The 6000-nt window shown below is 33.5% G+C and overlaps 1 protein-coding gene across 3 annotated transcripts in view; it reads left to right on the top strand.

Annotated features, from left to right (window-relative positions):
• Positions 1-458: 458 nt before the first annotated feature.
• LOC118184878 (glutamate receptor ionotropic, kainate glr-3-like) overlaps positions 459-6000 on the top strand; it is a 180096-nt gene continuing 174554 nt past the window's right edge. For all 3 annotated transcript variants that reach the window (XM_085824257.1, XM_085824256.1, XM_085824255.1), the window contains exon 1: positions 459-625. The gene's annotated coding sequence lies outside the window, so the exon portion shown is untranslated. The remainder of the gene's footprint in view (positions 626-6000) is intronic.

Below are 6000 nucleotides of genomic sequence, written 5' to 3'. Positions count from 1 at the left end.
ATTGAGAATGATTGACCGGAAGTTGAGGATGAAAATAACAGTCTAAGTAAAAATATGTCTCGCTTCAAAATCTTAAATTTGAATATTAAAATCATGAACATTTTCAGTGGTTTTGTTACCGGTATACTCGCTAAAAACAGCTATGAGATATTCGTAATCTTAGACGAGTCTGAGAAAACATGAACTGGAGAAAACATGAACTTTCTATTTATAGTTGAATCCGAACTTCTATTTGCATACTTGAAGCACCGAAATTCACGTCCTGAGAAATAAGGTTATTTTAATGGAAAAGTTTTCAGGAAACGTATCAATAGATATTCCCGTTATAAAGCATTTCCCTCTTTTCAAGTATGTAAGAATTTATTCTAGATACACTCGAGCTTCTAAAAGCGTGTCCTTTTCTTGCGAACTGACGTAAGAAACTATAAATAGAAAACTGCGACTGCACTGTTTGCGGAAAAATTCAATTACTTTTATGCATCTTCAAACATTGTTCCCGGCTAAAGCGTTAGAGAGTGAGATTAAGGTTTTTTTGGCATTTCAGTTTTTGCTTGTAAAGATGGGATCCTTTTATACAATGTTAAAAAGGAACTTGAAGCAAGTAAATATCAGAATGTAGATGTAGGTAAGTTAAAAAAGATATTTTTAACATTTCTCAGGCGAAAAAAAAGGTTGATTTACTTTAATTTCTGTCTTATTTCCTGTTTGAAACGTTCAAAAGAATTAACTAAGAAATGAACCGATTCCATCATTTCTTCTACAAACACATTGCTTCCTGGAACCTTTTTTTTTTTTTAGATGCTATATAAATTCTTTAGTTGTTTGTTAATTCGTTTTAAATTACGTCAACGGATTCAAACCTGCGACCTATGAGAAAGGGTTTCAATATGAGCAATAAAACCAGAAGTCTGATATGGAGTTAAGACCAATAAATATGAAGACTTCGGATCATGGATCTTGTTCTTACCTAAACGCTCAATCCCAGTTTGTCTCGTTCATTATTATAAACGAGTTATTTGATATCATAATGATTGAACGAATACTAATGGCCGTTATGACTTCTTCATTCATTACGACACGTTAATTACTAATGCTAAATACGACAAATTTTGAAACTGAGTCAGCATTTCGCAGAAAGAAACATAACTGAACAACAAATGAAAACAAATCAAAGCTACCTTTATTAGATCAGAAAACTTACCTTTAGAAGCCTGTTTAATATTCATTTAAATTCATTTAGCTTATAAGGTATTTCTCCTACTTTCCTAGCGTGCCTTCGTGGTGTAGTGGTTCTGCACGCTGGGCCGGTATTCCAGAGGTCCGTGATTCGATTCCCGGCGAAGGCGGTTGCTAATTTTTCATCTAACCGGCTTTTCCAATTAACCTAATGTCTCTACAGTGGCGCCCGAACTAAAAGGATGATGGAGGATGATTCTCCTCACCCGGGATTTGGCGATTGGGTCCCCTGAAAACCTCATTCGCCCTTTAAAAAGGGGACTACATAAGGTATTTCTCCCGTTTTCTTAGCGTGCCTTCGTGGTGTAGTGGTTTCTGCACGCTAGGCCGGTATTTCAGAGGTCAGTGGTTCGATTCCCGTAAGATGTGGTTGCTCATTTTTCATCTTTGCTATTTCCAAAAAATACCGAATGTCTCTACAAGCTATTGGCAAGTAATCAGAAAAATTAACAAACTTTCTGTGCAGATCTCATCTAGAGCTCAATGCAGTCGCTTGTCACGGAACTTCGCCGGCAAATAAAAACGCCATGATGAAAACAGTGGCTTTCAAGGATATCGGATAAACAGTTATGCGTTCTAGGTTCTCTAGACATGAAAGCGCATTTTAAATCCACTAGGTCAGACTTATCTGTTGGCATCAATTGAGCCCTGTCATGATGGTTTCATTGATGGTAACTATGGTAACCATCTTAATTACTCTTCTGCAGAAGAGGGGCCCACCAGCGGCCAAGCGGTAAAGTAGCTGAACACTGGTAGTTCGGTGCGAGGTTCGAATCCCGCGAACGGGCTGGCTGCATGGGTGTTTTCGTGGTTTCCCCATGTGTAACGTGTATACGAGCCAGTTTCCCTTAGAAAGTCCTCCACGAAGGCATCCCTCCCCTTAGGCAGATAGCCCTCGAGGCTTTGCCGTAATTAAGTAACCTAACCTAACCTTCTGCAGAAGAGGAACAAAGTGCGATGTACCTGAATAGTTCTCCGTTCAGATCATGTTCGTGAAGCATTTAGCAAGCAGTAAGTCTTCAATAAATCATCCTTAGGTCCACCAAGCTAACTATCCAGCAATTCCGTGTTACTTTTCTTGTACTAGTAATAACATAACGATCTTCAGTTATTATTGGACACCTACGTATAAAAAGCAGTTCCAGACCTGAAATCTTCAACTCTCTAAAGACTCCCAACAGTAACCGACAATCAGATCTAACCTTACTCCCAGTCCTGGTCTTTATCTAAATGACGTCTTTCAGAACAACATCTCACCTGCCTTGCATTTAACCTTATACATCAATCAACAAACGTGTTTTACGATTTTCTCAGGTTCGCGTTATAGCCCATTCTATGCTGAACACAACTGCTCATCAAGAGGATTTCCTGTTAAATAGATTTATTTACTAAATATAATTATGCTCAATAGAATTTTAGTCAATTTTTTAACAGACAGCATTACGGTTACAATCTCCTTTTAAGTTTGAACACCAGGATCTGAAATAAAAGAAGAATTTTCAAAACGAAATTAATTGAGCTATTCCAGTAACAAGCGAAAACGTCTTATTGCTTTATAATCCATAGATTATAAAGCAAATGTTAAAGAGTCATTTTTATTTACTTATTTTATTCATGATAAACAGTATTTACAATGAATATTTACATGTGGAAATATTTAACATTTCTCTTCTAGCTCCAATTTTGTTAATGTATAAGCTCCTTAGAATCGTTAGCTACCGAAATCTTGATTTCCAAATTATTGTTGAAGTAAATTTCTATAGTATGTATTATACATATTAATCTTATTTATGATTGCATTCATAATTCCTTAAAACAAGCTTTAATTTGACGAATTGTGAGACGGTTTGCTTAAAGTGAGTGTATCAGGTTCTGTGTTCCTCCTTACTTGCTTAGGGAACATTTAACTGTCCTGACTCGGAACAGGGAGCTTACTAAAGCTATGTTCAATAAATTTGGGAAGTAGACAATACACACAGGAAGGGTATACGAAACCCTTTATTTTTCTCTCTTTACAATGATTTCCGGACTTCGGAATACAGAGACCAACCACTTGTGGTCTGAACGTAAGAATATAAAAATATTAACTAAACTCTAACTAAACTTAACTTTGGATTAATCAAACAAGTGCCTACTCCAAGATTGGCCGTATATTATCAAAAAGCCGTATGTAGTACAGAGAACTGCTAACACTACGATACGTTTAAAATTATCAAGAGGATTAAACCTCTGGCCTTAAAGGCAACCAGCAACCGAGTAAAACTACTATGGCAAGCGGCCTGCTTCTAATAGCTCCTTCCTCTCTCTTGCTTGGCAAAAAGCCACAACTTAAGTACTTGGCGTTCACAAGACAAATTTGCATAAATAAGTTAAAGCTTTTAATTCTGGGCGGAAGTAGAAAATAAGAAGTGATAGTAAAGATTTAAAATAACATAAACGTTAGTAAAACTTAAGATCCTTACAAGTGTTGTAATTTTTTAAACGAAAAAATTCACCAAAGAGTTTTGATACATTGGTTCAGAGATTAACTTTAGTGAGACATCTGTTACTAGTCTTGTTCCAGACTTGAACAAGTCTAGTATCATTTCATTTCATATCATCATTAGGATTCATTTCATCCAGATTTAATATTAAAGCTGGTTGTAGTAAGTAGGGATTTAATTCAATACTTTTATTCAAGTGAAAAACTATGATAATTCTATGAGAAGTAAATGTTAGATAATTAATTCCCTTTGGTCGAAATTCTAAACTCATAACGTTTAACACATGTAACTAACACTCATTCTTTTCCAAACGCAAAGGAAATTGCATATTTTTTTTGTTTGTTTGTTTATTAGAAACAGCAGACTTTTTAATGTTGTTTATTAGAAATAGTTTTTAATGTTGTTTATTAGAATATATTTTTGATGTTGTTTATTAGAAATAGCAGGCTTAATCATTTTTACCTTCAGTTACTAAAAACGTTACGGATATTTAACCTTTTATCTGAAGGATAAATCCCCCAAAACATTTCCGTATAGCCATTTAAATAATAAAACAGAAAAAAAACTGAATCTTATCCAACTACGAGATAACGTGTAAAAGTAAAATAAGAATATACGACTCTCAAAATAGTATAATATATTGCGCTATAAAATGTACAATAAAAAAGATATAAAGTAGAAACCAAAATTGTTCTCATAAAATTACATAACAAGACGAATTCCAAACTTCATTAAACATTAAACATTGTATTTATTATTTTTGATTCCTATAATTAAGTTTGTATTTTATAGCAAAATAGTATAAAAACGCTGCATTGAAACTAACTATATAATTTCAGTTACCATTACCGATTTAGACTTTCGGGCACAGAACTGACAATTGCACTCACTTGTGATTGTCCGGTCATCCTTGTTTAGTTGCTAAAAATTGGGGTCTTGTTTAAGAAACCGGACCTCTGTGATAATATTTTGTGGATTGTCAGGGCTGTCATCTCCGCGCATGGCACTATTTGAATAGGCTTTATTAAATACATGACAATAACAATAATCATTATTGATAACTTAATTGCTACAATTCAATCTCCTGGGAATATATCTGGAATATATCTCGAACATTAATATGCTTACTACGAAATTATATCAGAAAGTAAATGTGTTACCAGAAAATGACTGTAAAATTTATTAATTTAAACTAAAAATAAGTTTTTAGTTTGCTTAGTACTTTTATCTCATTTCTAATTCATCCCGCTATGCAAACTGTTTCAATATCCAAAAAGAATCGATGGGCATCAGGATACCTTTTAGCAGCTGGCGCCATACAACCAGCTTGAACCTTTTTTCTATTTTGAGTTCATTTTAACTGCAACCACAGATTTCATTTCATCCAGATTTAATGTTAAAGCTGGTTGTAGTAAGTAGGGATTTAATTCACTACTTTTATTCAAGTGAAAAACTATGATAATTCTATGAGAAGTAAATGTTAGGTAATTAATTCCCTTTGGTCGATTGGTCGAAATTCTAAACTCATAACGTTTTTGTAACACATGTAACTAACACTCATTCTTTTCCAAACGCAAAGAAAAATGCAATTTTTTTTTTATTAGAAATAGCAGACTTTTTAAAAGGCTTAATCATTTTTACCTTCAGTTACTAGAAACGTTACGGATATTTAACCTTTTATCTGAGGGATAAATCCCCCAAAACATTTCAGTATAGCCAATCTAAGTAATAAAACAGAAAAAACAATAAATCTTCTCCAACTACGAGATAACCTGTAAAAGTAAAATAAGAATATACGACTCTCAAAATAATATAAAAGATTGTGCTAAAAACAAAACGATATAAAGAAGCCAAAAATGTTCTCATAAAATTATATCAGAAGACGAATTCCAAACTTCATTAAACAGAATGATATTTTTCTGCATACATTTATGAAACGCAAAATTAGCATTTATAATACACATCAGATAAAAGAAAAATTTCCATTACATCCAAACTAAAATACAAAAAAAGGTTAGAAACTTAATAAATATCCAAAAACGTAGAATATTAGTTGTACACTGCTCAAAAAAAAATGGGACAGTGCTATATCTCCCGTTCTACTGGGGCGATTGACAAAATTCAAACTACGTTTTTCATGTCTCGAAAGCGCGACTTAGGATATATATTAGATTTATGTATAGTACTATTCTAACATAGGTATTTTGACACAAAATCGGACTTTTTCTGAAATAACATACTAATTTTTTTACATATTTCGATTCTACGACTCAAATTATGC

This window comes from Stegodyphus dumicola, chromosome 9 (assembly GCF_044657685.1).
Source record: "Stegodyphus dumicola isolate Sdum_Otavi_A_Nest chromosome 9, ASM4465768v1".
NCBI lineage: Eukaryota > Metazoa > Arthropoda > Arachnida > Araneae > Eresidae > Stegodyphus > Stegodyphus dumicola.
The sequence above is the reverse complement of the archived record's forward strand: the minus strand, read 5'-3'. Positions and strand labels throughout refer to the sequence as shown.